The sequence below is a fragment of the Phalacrocorax carbo genome, chromosome 1, assembly GCF_963921805.1.
Source record: "Phalacrocorax carbo chromosome 1, bPhaCar2.1, whole genome shotgun sequence".
NCBI lineage: Eukaryota > Metazoa > Chordata > Aves > Suliformes > Phalacrocoracidae > Phalacrocorax > Phalacrocorax carbo.
In genome coordinates, this window is record NC_087513.1 from 54,695,426 (window position 1) to 54,710,500 (window position 15,075).

Genomic DNA, 15,075 nt, shown 5'->3' on the forward strand with positions numbered 1-15,075 from the left:
CAAGGGAAAATAAAGCACTGGCTACTCCCTCCCACCCTCTCCCGTGCATATGTACTGCTAGTGCAGGTAAATTTATGAGTCAGCGCTCTCAGTCCCTCATGGTCCAGGCTTTCTCAAGACCAGAATGCAATTTACTGCCAGTGAGAGTCCAACAAGGTGTATAAATCTGCCCTCCTGCCACCACCTATTCTCATGACCCATGTCAACCCACTTCCTCCTCACTATCAGCAGGAGAAGGTCTTTTGCTTAACTTTCCAATCCCATGTGCCAACAGAAAGAAATGAGAGAAAAGGCTTTGCACAACTCAAGTCACTTCAAAAGCTGCAATGTGTGCAAATTGCCTGGATTTATGACAGCATTTAGCACCACCACAAAGATCCTTGCTACGAGTAACAGGATCAGTTCAAGCAGAGGGAAAACAAAGTGGACTGAATAAAAGTACAAAACTGCAGAGTACCCATCCTTTGGATGTTCAAAAAATGTGACATGCAACATTTTCAGATGCACATATACACCTCTCCTACTGCTACAATTTGCACTTAATTGAAGCCCATGGGTCCTCCTTGCAGGAGGCTAGTCCATAAGATCTTGGGATGCTTTTAGCCTGAATAGAAAGACCAGAGCTATGCATACATCTAGAGGAGAGGAACGCCAGCCAAAACACCTGACCATATCTCCTGGCACAGACCAAGGATGGACGTTTTCGTCCAAATGTTGATCAGCATATACTAGACCGGCTCAGCCAGGATGGAGAAGGTCAGCTTGGCTTCAGCCAACTGGGACCGGACTATGGCCAAGAAAAATCTTAGTGTGACTCTTACCATCTTGGTCTAGCAAGCAATGAGACAATTCTCAATTGCATCTTCTCCAAGCCCTCCAGTTTTGCACCAAGGAACACCACCCTTTCAGCGCACTGCGAGTGGTGCGCAAGGTTGTATGGCTTGTTCTTTTATTTACTGGTATGAACATATAATCTTTCATTTCCAGTTATATTAGGAGGCACAGCTTAACTTGCTGCTTTTAAGTGAAATTTTCCTTCTCTTTACATTGCTATGCTGATCTTTCATTGAGCAGACTATCTCCGGATGCTTTTACCCAAGTTCTGTATTTCTTTAGCTGGTGTAATAAATGTGGCATTTCAGTAAATCCAAGGTTCAAGTTAATGCTTTTGCATATGAACTCCTGTAAACCCCAGGCTTCAGCTAAAGAACGTGTAGGTTCGTTATATCCAGGAGGAACATTGGATGAAGCACTGTCTTTCTGCCATCTCCTTTTAAGTTCACTAAATATTTAGACCTATTATAATAAAAGAAATTAACGGTTTTAAAGGGAATTTAGGTCTTTGACTCTTTCTTTCTCTCCTTCTAGATCTCTGACAGTAAAATCGAGTTCTACGATTTTCCATCAAGTTTTGTGCTGCAACTCTTAAACCATTGTTTTATATTACTCTTCCAAAGTCATTCAGATTATGAGAAAATACTGTTAAGTTGCTTTAAAAGTCTCAAATTCTGTTCAAATGGAAATTTCAGCTATGCCAAATACAGCCATTTTAAGCAGTTCTTACCAAAGAGTCATTGATTTTTCTCCTCCAGGCAGAGTCCATGAGGATTTGGGGGAGGAAACTCAACACAACTTAACCTGATCCCAAACCTGAACGTCAACCAGATTCTATACTTATTGCTGTTTTAGGTATTGCTTTTCCTGCAGTATTAGCCCATCAAGAAAACACCTGAAAACTTCTACAGCAAAAGAAATGTTGATGAATCTATTGGTATCCTTAAAATCACACCATGTATTGCTTGAAAAACAAAGAAATCATCAAATACAAAGACAAAAAAATAACACCTATTGTATGTAGCTGCTAACATTAAGGATTTATGCAACATTCATTGCAGGCATCAAAATAGCAACCTTGACAGTAAAGTGAAGTAGTTTATAAACAATAATACTTTTAAATGATGCTCATTCAAAGAAATATTGCAAGCCCTTGCATCTCATACTATAGAGCAGACATCCAAAGTTGATCCAGTCCTCATCACAGCCAATCCCAAGGTTCTGCCTGACTTCAAAGGGACAGTGGATGTAGCCTCTGGGCTGCAGCTGAACCCTTGTGTGGCTACACATCGCCATTTGTCCTGCCACAGATGCCAAACTATGGTATCACAGAAGACTGTCATGTCAGAGTAGATACACGGACTTCTGTATTACCCTGTGCACTTAAAAAGACACAGTTAGACCGACAGGGCAAAGCTTCTCTCTAATTTTCTGTTGTGTTCGATTTTTATGCTTCATCATGCAAGCAACATTTTCTTATGAAACATCTTCCTTGGCGGAAATGGGCAATGCTTGTAAATGTATGCAGGCAAAGATGTACAAGGACATATAATTAAATGTCATTCATACACCAACTCCCTCCTGGGACACAGTGGTTATAGAAAAAGCAAGCCCTGGCCATCTCTTCTTAGCCTTCCTACAGCATCCTGAGGGACAGTCTGCTGTGGCGTGCCAAGGACAAGCCCTATGATACCTGCTCATGTCAAGGTACCTCTTACGCCACTTTGCCACTCTCTGGCTTGAAATTAAGGTTTGAGAAATCCAGAGATCATGAATGTGCTGTGTGGACTGAATCAGCTATATGGACATTGATGCTTCTTGCAAATTCAAATCAAGTTCAGGAAACATGTACATCCAATCCAGACTAAGGGATCTCCAGGCCTTCATGTTCAAAAAGAGATGGACTATCAGATAGCCAGCTTTGTTACAGTGGAAAAATACAAGACAGAAGACCAAGGATTAGGAGGCCCTGGAACACATCCATGAGGCTCCTGCTCTACGCTGCCCTTCGAAGGACCCCCTCATTCTCCACCGATTCCCTGGAGATCCTCTGGAAACAAGTCTCCCACAGCTAGCATTAGCTTTTGGAAACACTTCCCTTTCCATATAAAGCCAAGCATCTCACCAAGATTATGAAAGCAAATGTATAATGAACAACAAGAGGGGATATATGAAGGGATATGAACTGCAGGAATGAAAATCCCAAGTGATTTTAAAGATCTGGAGACAACTTTAAAGAGCTACCTGCACTGTTTAGGAAATGATAAAAATTTGCATTGAAGCAACAACTCCGGTTTCTTGTTACAGAGTCTCTGTAGTTCTCATCCCTCATCCTTTGTTTAAGAGCATTTGCTTGAGGAGCAGGTCTGTTCCTTGGGAATTGGCCGCCTCCTGTCACTTTTTCTCCCACCTGGAGTCAACACTGGAGCTGGATGCTAAACGAAACATTTTGTTGTCACTGGGAAATACAAATGCATCCAAAGCAGAATAAGAACAAACCCACACTGCCTAATTTGGCGAGAAAATTAGCTCCTCTGTCTCCCGCATCTGAGAAGACTCCATAGCCTCTGAGCTATGGAGCCTGCTTCTCCATTTCTTTAGAACTGGAGTCATTTACCTTTATACAAGTAATTACTTTATACTGGGCCAAAGAAAAAAACTACCTCCTCAGCCCAGTCGTTAGAGCACTCTCTCTCCAGCACAATGAATAGGCATTTATATAAAAGTAGAACAGCTCCAACTGGAAAAGCTCCAACTGAGAAAGCATTACTGCAGAGGACCCAGTAGTCTGGGCCTTCACGTTGGCTAGGACAGCCTCAGGGACAAGTCCCCACTCCAAAGTATGCAGAATTGGAATGCGTCACCCAAAACCCAGTTACTTTTCTGCTTACCAGGCTGCTAGCTATTCTGGGCTTTTCTCTGCTTTTTCAGGAAAACACATCAAATGCTCTAATTAATTGCATTGCAGAACTAGCGAAACCTATGAAATTAATTTTTTTTTTTGTGGGGCAGTAAAGCCATTTCCTGCCACATTCACTCCATTACAAACCTCTCCCATCAAAAACCTTAATCACCATTCTCTAACGTCAAAAGCTGAAGTCGGGGATCTCCCTGACAAGCTGTGAGCAAGGAACATGATTTCACTTCAATGTCCTAACAAAAAAAAATAATTTATAAGAGTATTAAGACAAGGTATGTCGTTAACCAAGAAACATCTTCGATTGTGTGTCACCTGGTTTCTGAAAGTTATTCCTCCCTCCAGTAAAAAAAAAAAAACAACAGTTCACAGAAAGGGTTGCTCATGTAAGATACCCACTGTGGGCATCCAGCTTCTGCTTCAGAGAATATAGAGGCACAAGCACTCAGCTCCTGCAAAGTTCTCTGAGCCTTGAAGTTCAGACAGCCTTTTAGCCCCTTTGGTCCCTATTGAAATGGTGCAAATTAAAAGTGGATAAAGCATGATCTTTACAGCTCTCTTTGAATCCCTGGTTTGAAAGTTTGCAAACTTTCAAACCAGGGATTCAAAGGGAACTTTCTGTAAGAGTCACTATGTCTTTCAAGGCAGCCATCCCACAACTCTCCTATTTCTCTAAGCCTCTTAGTTTTTATCTCCTCCTACTTAGAGTACAGGCCTTCCATCATGTAATGAAACAATGGCAATGCCTTTTCTGAGATTCCATTTATGCTTTTGTGGCATTTTCCGCTTTGTTACTTCCAGATGGAGTCTCAAAAGCAGATACTCGAATACGTGGTACCTCAGACCACATCCAAGCTGCTTTTATAGTTTGACTTTTAATATTTCAGGTTGCTATCTTTGCAATTTCAATTATATATAATATTCATTTTTTTCAGAAATAAATTAGAGGGCAATTTCAAGTTGCACCGAAAACGTGGAGACCTGAAGAGGAGAGACTACGAGAACAGATTATGTCATTCTGCCGCTTTCATTAGACTCTCCCTTGGGGACTGTCAGCCTCTGATGTTTCATCTTGCCTCCACTGAAATACGTCTGACACAAGGGAATCTCCCCCGAGATGCTTAGGCCGCTGACTACAGCGGCCAGCAATACCAGAGAATTATAGAAGAGGAGAGAAAAGGGTGCAGGTTTATGCAAATCCCTCCTGCATGCAAGTGTGTGCCTATGTGCAAATATCCCCAAACTAGTGCATTTTTGTGCATTTCCTCTGCCACAATGCATTTCAAATGCATTTATCAGCAGAGTCCCATGACAGAAATTCCCCAGCAATCCAGTCACATGCAATTAACATCCCACTTTACCTGGGTCAAAGAGATTCACAGTAGCAACCCTTTCTCCATCCTCCTCCTGCAGTGGCCGGCAGCATCTCTACACCTTTCCATGCAGCAGTGGAGCCATTCTTCTCACTGCACAGGCTTCAAAACCACCTACCCCCAATGCTGTGAAGATTTATGAGTGCCCTTAGAATCAGAGCCGGCTTTAGGCTTTAAATCTTCTGCAATTTATTTCCAGGTGGTATTGATTTAGGGCCTTCATTTTTCACATTCCAAACATCCACTGTGTATTCCCAGGACCTCATTCCCAGCTGGGGATGCTGGAGTAGCAGAGGTCCCAGGTGGAAGAGGAAAACCACGACCCCTTGTTATGACAGACTACAACCCTTCACCTACCCATATCCCCCTGTGTCCTGTTCACAGCCCACAGCCAGAGGCAATGCACAGCCACTGCTGTCTTCAGCTATCATTAGACTATTATGCCTATCACCTGAAAACAATTTTCTGTTCATTAGGCAATCAGCTGTGATGTAGGACATGGCATTTGTGCTAGTAAATTATCAGCAGGTTCATGACACCAAATCTTATCTGTCTCAGCTGGGTCCCAGTAACCATCTCAACTCCTAGTCTGTTTTGAAATAGTGAACTTAAGTTTTACATTTGTTTCCTTTTGCAAAATCCTCCAAATTCTTCAGACGTCATACATGCAAGAAACAATACACCCACAAGAAGGAGTTGTGTATATGCATGTGCCAGTGCACAGCAACCCTAACAAAGAGATTAGAAGAAGAGGTGAAATAAAAATGCTAAATCCAAGTACAATGAAAAAGTAGAGCTTAACATGTCATTTCCTCCATTTGAGTTTGAGTTTGTGCTGGACACCTGTATAGAAAATTTCTGGTTCTTCTGAAAAACACCAGAGGTCAGGATTACATGCTTGTTGCTCGGCTAAAAAACAGTGTAATCCACCAGCAAGGTTGTACCGTGGTCCCCCCTTCTGCTGATGCACAGGGGGCTATAAACTGGCATAGTTCATACACACAGTACGTTCCCAATGCTGGCCAAACTCAGTCTCAAAATGGCACTTTCAGCCCTCTCAGCTACCGGCAGGGGAATCTCTACTGAGTCAAAGGAGGGAGACCCTTCTCTGAACCCATTAATAAAGCCACCTATCTAAACCCCAACCATGCACAGGAAGCTCCTCTAACTCAGGGCAGGGAGAGGTGCGACTGCAAAGGCTGGCTAGTGAAGCGATGATTTTCAGAAACCACAATGCTCGTGGCTCCCTAAATCCCATTTTATCTTCTGGAAGCAGCAAAGATGAGTAAAAATAAAGCACCTTTAAACTGTAGCTCATCTTGCAAGACAAAAGAATGACATCATGAAATAGCAAGGCATGTATTTTCACATCATTCAATATGTGATGATATACATCACCTCCCCTTGCAGTATCAGGTTTTGGCACACTAGCTGTTCAGATGCTGTGATAGTATAAAAGCTTGAAAGCAATGGCTAGAGATGGGTGAGGCTTCCTAAAGAAACGGACATCATCTCAATCTAGAACAGCCCAGCTTATCCCATGGTTCAAGAACTGCCCCTGCACATGTTAAAGGATCATTCACATGAGGCTGATTTTTAAGTCTTTTCTGCACAGATCTCTATACTGAAGCCCTAGCCATCCCGCAGGACAGGACATGCTGTCACAATGTACCAGAGGTTTTAAAAACCAGATATCTTTGGGGATTTCTCTCTATATGCTCAAGCTGCAGCACCAGTCAGCACCATCTTGTTGACTCCGTATGAGAGTTGGAGCACAGGGCCAAACACACTCAGGTGGGAAGGGTTTCTTCCAATGGGACAGTCAGTCCCTCCCTCCTACAAACAGAACAGGTCAACCTCAATATCTTTCTTCCGAAGTTGTTTGGTTAGGCGTGCAAATATCATGATCTATGGTTCACTGGAGATGGACTTTATTAGATACAAAATCCTGATAGTTCAGCACCTGTATCTAGCTTTAAATATCTTCAGTCACAGCCGTACTGCCACGTTTATAAGCATCTTCTGCTGTCACTAAACCATTATTGCAGTAAACATTTAATTTTATGTTTAATCTGTATTCTCTCTGCTTCATCTTAAACTCATTTATTTTCTGATCTGTCTTCGGTGACTAATGAAAATAATTGGCCCCTGTGCTCTTTCTGAAACGGTCTTTTATGCATTTGCAGACAGTTAGGTATCCACCCACAGTTGCCTTTTCTCCAGACTGAACTTGCCCAGCTCTCCCAACCTTTCTTTATAGGTCTTGTTTTCTCCGATCTGTGATCATTGTCTTTTTTCGCTCCCCTACACTCTCCCCAGTCCTTCCCTCTCTTGGAATTGGAACCCCCAAACAGAACGCAGTTATCTAAGCAGGGTTTAACCACATCTGTAAATAGGTGTTAGACATATCATTTCACCATTTCGAACAAACAGGGATTGCATACAGAGCTCACACACTGGCTGGACAGGAGGTCCAGTAGAGGATGGTGGTAGCTAGAATGATTAAAATCTTTGTGAATGGTTCAAGTCTTGACTAGGAGTGCAGTAAGTGAGAATTGTTCCCTTCTCACAACTAGATAGCTACACATAGATGAAGCAGTGTAGGCTGACTGCTACCTTGAGAAGTAACTTATGAGTCTGTACATGCAGAGTTAACTGGATGTGAGCTCCTATGTTTCTGGTAGTAGAGGTGAGTCGGAGCAACAGAACAATGTCCCATGGATTATTCAGGTCAGATAAACTGGTGGCCCCACACCTGCTTTGGTGGATGAGCAATCGGCAGAGACAAGCCACCAAACAGACCATGAAGACCAAATCCCCGTTTTCCCCCTCAAAGTGTTTCTTCCTTATAAATGTTTCAGCACCACAGCCATGCACACCAATATTAATGACACTGTATATGCTCTGAGAACACAGAAACATCTACAGTATTCAGAGCTGGCAACTTAATGCTTTATCTGAGCCATTTTCAGTTTTGAATCTTCCTTGTGGATGGGGTTAGAGGCATGTGAAGGCTACAGAGGTCTCAGCTTAGTATCCCTTTCACTTTGAGCCAGTAACCCCTCTCTCATTTGTAAGTTCTGTTTTTCCCCATATACTTAATCAATCCATCTATATTGGTGGCTCTGAAACACAGTTATTGATTGCTTGTGTTAGAAAGGAAAGAGAGCCACCCAGAATACTTTACAGTCTGCAAATACCCTCTGTATTAGGAAGTATCAGCTGACAGTGAGTCTCAGAACACATACTCTTTCGCTCTCCCCTTTTTTAGCGGTCCTGAGTACAGAAAAAAACCCAATATTTTTATTCCCCTCACATTACGTATATTCAGCATATGTGTAAAAATTAAAGAAAGAAAAGTCAGTCCCTCCTCCTACCCAGAGCTGTCATTCTCTCCTGTTTCTAAGAAAACCAAAACACTAAACAAAAAGCAGCCTTGCCTTGAGAAGTCCCAATTAGCCGTGGTTTGAATTGACTTGATCGCAGCACAGTTTGCACACTGCTCTGTGCCACGCATTTGTTTCTGAGCACATAAAGAGGTTTTTTTTCTCTTCAGTTGACCTCAGGCACATGGAGGTATGCTGCCTGGTCTCCACAGATCACCACCGTGCACTTGGTTGACTTTTACACACACACCAGTTCACACACCAATGCACAATTCTAGCTGGCAGCTGGTGGTTTGCTGCTTAAGGAAACCATGAGCTCTGGAACTATAAAGGGTGGGTTTATTTGGATTTTTTGTCCCCAACATGAAAGGGTAGCTTTGACATTTGACCTGTCTGGGTGAGTCTCCTGTTTCCCGGGCAGTTAGCAACATGCCACTAATTTTGCTAGAGCATGCGCCAGTCCATACCTGCCAGGAACCTCCTCTCCTGTCTTCAGATGAACAGACAAGCAAGATGGATAAGTCAGAGGGATGGTGGAGCCCCCTTCGTGGCTGGAGAAATTGCCTTTTTAGTTGCCGTTATGACGCACTTAGCTGAAGCAGAAACAAAAGGCTCAGAGGAAGGAACAAGGCAATGGTAGCAGAAGGGCCGTGCTTAGCTTTAAATATCTTATTTTCCTCTGGTTCCCCTTCCACATATTTCAGTGCTGCGATCTTCAAACTGCCATTTCATCTTATGCAGTGAGGTACCCAGGGCAGTAGCTAGTCCATCTGACTGCGGCGAAGCAACAAAATGAATAGTTGATTCATTGTGGTTTAAAGAATTCTTCTGGATGGATGGGTGGGTGGAGGATGGATCAGGGTAATAGCAGATAACTTATCAGCCATGTTTCTTCCAACCATTCCCTGCTTTTCTATCAGGTATAAATATATCTCCATGAAGGTTAATCACAGAATTGCAAAAAAGTCCAGCAGTCCTAGAGCCCTGATGTCAGGCAGAGCGGATACTACTAGCATCCCATTGTAGATTAGGCGATCATGGTACATGGAGGCATCTCTCTCGAAAGATCATCTAGTCCATCTCTCCCATTAACTAAGCCATTTCTTTGTGATAAATTGCGGCTTACACAAAGAGAAGAAAAAAAATTAAAAACCCTCTGCATATTCTCCAGCTGCAAGATAACTCTCCCCAGTGTCCACCAAGCCATGCTGAGAAGTAGAGTACAGGCAGAGTAGAGCTGTGGCCCCCCTAAAGGCCAAGCAGATTAAACCTTTAGGTACCAGCTCTCAGTCTGGACTATTCTCACAGGCAGCTTTTGAACATCTTAAGGAGCAAAAGACGGGAGCAGGGAATGGAGCCCATTGCAGAGACAAGCAGCACTGTCTGTACAGCACTCCCATCCTCTGCCAGCTTGGAGGAATGAGAAAACAGCACTAAGAATCAAATCCAGGCCTCCCACATGGTACTGCAGAGACACCGATTCCTGGTGCCAGCCCAGGCAATGCGAGTCCAGCATGGGAATCCAAGCACAGCTCCATGCACTAGCACAGAAAGGCTCCAGCACTGGAGCCAGAGTCCACCTGCCCCTTCCAAACCAAGCACAAGGAAAAGCCTCAGCTGAGCTCCAACAGTAGATGAAATGCAGAAATTAGTGCCACCACCTTTTCCCCCTGTAGGCGAGGGTTTAGGGATGGGTTCATAGGTTGATAGGGGTTGTATACAAGAGCAGCTGGTAATCCAAAAGGAGGATAAACCAAATCAAAACCTAAATTAGTAGATGGGGATAAAAGGCTGGGATTTTTGCCCCTGCTCTGTATTTTCCATCTCCTCGTGACCTCTTTGTACTCTTGATGCAGAGGTACAATGTAAAACTCAGCCATCAACGCAGGTATCCTGAGAACCCTGCCCAGCCCAGGATGGCTGGGGGCTGCTCCAGACACCTTCCTTTGCCCAGCTGTGGTCTCACTGACAAGGGATCGCAAGAGGCACCAGGACTGGCGCAGGCTGAGATGGGTTGGTGTGGCAGGTGTGTGTCACCAGGCCAGAGCTCAGGGTCCCCAGCAAGAGGTGTAGTGGCTTTGACCATGCTTCTTCCCTTTTCCCTGATGAGATCTGCCTCTGCATACCAAAGGCAGAGCCAAGGGGAAGCTGAAGTGTGTCTCATTGCCCCCAGTCTGCCCTCAACCTGCCTCATCCTGTCCCAACCCTCTGAGACCCACACACAGGACTGGGAGATGAGCTGGTATGGTGGGGGACCAGAGAAAACCAGGATATGCGGAGGCAACACGAGCTGCTGCTCTCGGGTGGTGTGGGTGAGTGCTTGAAAATCGCCCATACACACACCTCCTCTCTTACAGAGCACCCCACACCCACGTATGCACTGCCGCTCTCCCCAAAGCTACAGTTGGGCACACCAGGTCACCCCACACTCTGGGGTGCCAGCCCTCTGCTCTGCTCCCCAAGGGCTTGGGCAGTGGGGCAGCACGAAGGGCCCCATGAGTGGGGGATGCTGCATACCTAGCCCTCCCTGCCTGCCCAAGGGGCAGCTCAGGAGGACAAGCTGCCCCCTCTGCACTGCTTGCAAGGCTTGAGGTGGCTGTGCTTGATGGTGTGGGGCAATATTAGAGGGCATCTCCTTTTGCCTATGTTGGAACCAGCAGGAAAGGTGAGACGTCCTAGGTAAAGGTAACAGCAAGAGGGACTGGGAGGTAAAGGAGGGATGAGGATGAGGGCCCATAGTCCCTGCCCCCACGGCTGAGCATCAAAACTGCAAGACCCCTCCCCAACTCCCACCCACCCTGCTCTATCTCTGCCGAAACCTGGTCCAGGTCGCGGCTGGGAAAGGCCATGTCAGGGATGCGGCACCCACTTGGGCCCGGTGCCCTGCAGGCAGGGCTGGTGGCTGTGATGGGCGCCGGGTGGGCAGCACTGGGCACCCTTCTCCAGGGGAGTGCAGACCCCAGCCCAGCTGCCAGAGGCCGCTGCCCTTGCCGGACATCGGAGGCAACTTCCCCCCCTTTCCCTCCGATCTGCCTGCAAAACCCGGGCCGGAGGGCTGAGGGGCAGGGGCTGAGCTGGGCTCACCCAACACCTGCTCTCCACTCCCCTTGCCCTGGTCTTTGAGGGGTGGGCGTCCATCCCCCCCCGCACCCTGCTGGCATCCCCCCAGGGACTTGTGCTTTTAGGGGCTCTCACCGGGCAATGAGACTCGAGGGAGGGGGCTACAACCCCCCCAACCCCGGGCGGTGCTGGGGTCCCGGGTGGATCCGGCGGGAGCTGCGGGGCCTGCGGAATTCCTCCCGAAAACGGGAGAAAGGCTCCCACACGCCCTCTTCTCCGCACAGGTAAACTTTCTACTCCCACTTGCGGAGGGAGCGGGAGGGAGGGAGTGCTTGGAAAGGGAGGATCCAGGCGCGGATAAACCCTGGGAAGCCTTAGATATTTATAGAAGCACAGCCAGAATATGGCAGGAAAGGTGGCTGTCAACCCCTCGACGGGGAACCGCTCCTGGTTTTTAACAATAGCACGATGAAACCCCCTCAGAAATGTGGGAAAGAGGCACTGAAAGGACCAAGGCGAGGGAGGGGGTGGGAGAGGCACGCCCCCGCCGCAGGATGCTCCGGCTGCCTCAAGGGTTCGGGGCCACCGCCCCGGCCCCCCGGCTCGCGTGGCGGCAGGGCTGGGGGGCCGCCCCCCTCCCTTCTCCTCCTCCTCCAGCTGTGGGGTGAGCCCACTGCTGTATATTACCAGGCCTACGGTTTGCTGGAGGGACGAGAGGCAGGAGGAGGCGGGTCGGGGGTTGACGGTGAGGGTAAGAGTGGTGGGGGTCCGCCCCGGGGTGGGGATGTGGGTTGCAGCAGCTCTCCCCTTCCCCACCCCCGCCTCTCTCTCGGCGTCGGGGCGCGCAGCCCCACGCGTGCCGGGCACAGCCTGAGGCTTAAAATAACCCCGACACGTTCAACACCTTGTGCCCGGCGCTCCCGGCGGGGCGCGGCGGCCGCGGGCTCCCGCACCCCCCGGCGCTCCGCTCCCTTTGTCTTGCCACCATCTTACGGAAAGACTCACATGTCACGTTACGGTCCGGATGCACCGGTGTCTCTCACGTATCCACAGCCGAGCGGCACGATAGCCATTTTGCATCCCTCCCAAGTGGGCTGGGGAAGGGGCTGCCTGCGTGGGGACGCGGGGTGCAAGGCGCGGGGGGGGGGGGGGGTTGGGGGGGGTGGAGAGGGGCCACGATGCCCGCTGACGGCACCAGGGGGACGGAAATAAATTAAAACCCGTGAAGTTGCCTGAATAGAGCGCCTCGTAGGTTCAGGTTAAGTCTCTTGACGTGCTTGGACTTAAAATAGCCCTTCACCTCCACGCAAGCAGGCGCACTCGCCCCGGCGCTGGGCGGGCTCCTGCCGCGGTGCCAGGGGCGGCCCCGGCCCCCCCCGGGCCCCCGGCCCCGGCCCCCGCGTTAGGCCGCTCACGATCGGGAGGCCAGCGTGGGTTTTAAGTAATGCACCACCCTCCTCGGCAACAAGCAGGTTTCTACGTACTGTTATCCCTAATGAGCTCTATTTTCACATCAAAGCGTGACAAGGAGCCGCTGGACCAGTGAAAAGAAAGAGGCAATTTGTGGGTGGATGGATGGATGGATGGGTATGGATGGATGGAAATTATCTTAGTTTTCACCCCTTTCCAAAGCTGTGTTCCTCTTCCCGTGTCTCCCATGACCCCACCTGCCCACCCCGAAAAAAAATCAGAAGGGACTTTCCCCCGATCCACGGTGCCGTATGTAACTCAAAGCATCCCTCTCGCCTTCTCTCCATGTCCTATTTGATAAGCCAAGAAGGGAATCAACATGTCTGGTGAACGTTTTCTCCTTTTTTTTTTTTTTTTTTTTTCCTTTTTTGTGCTGTATCTGCTTCCAAGAGCAGCATCACTAAACGTTTTGTTCTACCGTGAGTGGTCTTCCCTGGGCAAACCCGTGTACCAAAATGAGCTGCCAGCAAAACCACAGAAACAGGAATTTCCCTACCTTGGTTTGTAGAAGCAGAACCTCTAGACGGACAGATCAAGGGAGAGAGCATGTTGGGAATGTCCAGTCTCCTCTTCTTGCTTGCATATCCACATAAGAATAATAAGGGTCGGGGGCAAACGTGGGAGAATGAGTTAAAAAAAAAAATCCTATTTGGCTGTAAAAAAAATATACAGGATTCTTTGTGGCAATCTTGCGTCTTGAAGCAGTGCAAATTGAAAAGCCGGAGAGAATCACTTCAGAGGATATTCAGCGCGAGTGGTGAGGATCGTCAAATGCAGGTTCCAGAGTAAGCATTCCTTTCGCCTTTTTAATGATTATTCTTATAATTATTCTTTTTTTTTTTTTTTTTTCCTGGAGCCCTAGTGGAGGAGGTTGAGTTTAAAGCAACTGGAGGTCGGTGCCGTTCTTCTGTGAAGCATGATTATCCTCAAAGCGTCCCCTTCCTGAAGGGAAAAATAAGCATCAATTTTGTATTAGAGGGGTCTGAAGGGGATAAAAACCGCTCCCCCACAAAGACATTAATATATTGAGAAGAAAGGGAGGCAAAACGCATTTCCCAACGGTGCACACAAGCGGAATAAAAAAAAAAAAATTGGGGAGAAAAAACCCCAGCTGGCACGAGTCTATAAATAATTCAGATACGGGCTGACTACACCATTCCCGGGATAGGCATGCATACGAGACGGGAAAGCGGGCGCGATGTGAATCGCGGAGAGAAAGCGAGCCGCCCCCCCCCCCAGCCCCGCGGCCCCCTCCCCACGCACGCACAGCATTTCGCCCACCCCCGGGCCCGGCCCCCGGAGGGCTGGCGAGGGCCGTGCCCACCCCTCTGCAGTGCTGCCGGCGCCGCTGCCCGCCGCGCTCGGCTCCGTGGGCAGCGTGGGGCGCGCTCCGCGCAGCCGGGCGCACACACACGCAGAGCCACGGCGCGGAGGGGGGTGGGGGGGGCCACGACACGGGACACACAGGGACTGTTTCACCTGCGACGTGGCCGCTTTGCACTACGTGCCCCCCACCCACCACCCCATCCTGCCCCCCCCCTCCCCGCCCGGAACACAACCCTCGGCTCCTTGGGTTGGGGTTTTTTTTTCCTCCTAGGGGTGGGTAAATGGCTGGGGGTCTCCCACACACACACACGCACCAACCTCCAGCACGCGCGGACAGGGCTTTACAGCTATGCAGGCATTTATTTAATGAACTCGCAGGTATTTTTTCTTCCTCTCCCCTCCCATCTCGCACGGAAAACAATTCACACTTCGAGCTGTCATAAAATACAGACCCACATACATACCAGCAAATCCTGCTTCAAGCACTCGGGCTGCTCTGAGCAGCTACTGCCCCCCTCTCTCCCTGCAAGGCTGATCCACCTCAGACATGCTCAACTTCTTCAGCCTCTTCTCTGATACTGCCAGGGTAGGAGATATGGGGCGGGGAGGGGGAAGTGTTCAGAGCATCACCCTAAAAATACATTTAAAAAAAAAAATATTCTGCAATATAAAAGCTCCGAGAATGCTTCCCGGAGGTGGAGAAAGCACG

The 15,075-nt window shown here is 48.0% G+C and overlaps 1 protein-coding gene across 1 annotated transcript in view; it reads right to left on the reverse strand.

The window, feature by feature from the left end:
- GRIN2B (glutamate ionotropic receptor NMDA type subunit 2B) overlaps positions 1–14,505 on the reverse strand; it is a 210,948-nt gene extending 196,443 nt beyond the window's left edge. Inside the window, exon 1 of the mRNA XM_064452860.1 lies at positions 13,537–14,505. The gene's annotated coding sequence lies outside the window, so the exon portion shown is untranslated. The remainder of the gene's footprint in view (positions 1–13,536) is intronic.
- Between the last annotated feature and the right edge of the window lie 570 nt (positions 14,506–15,075).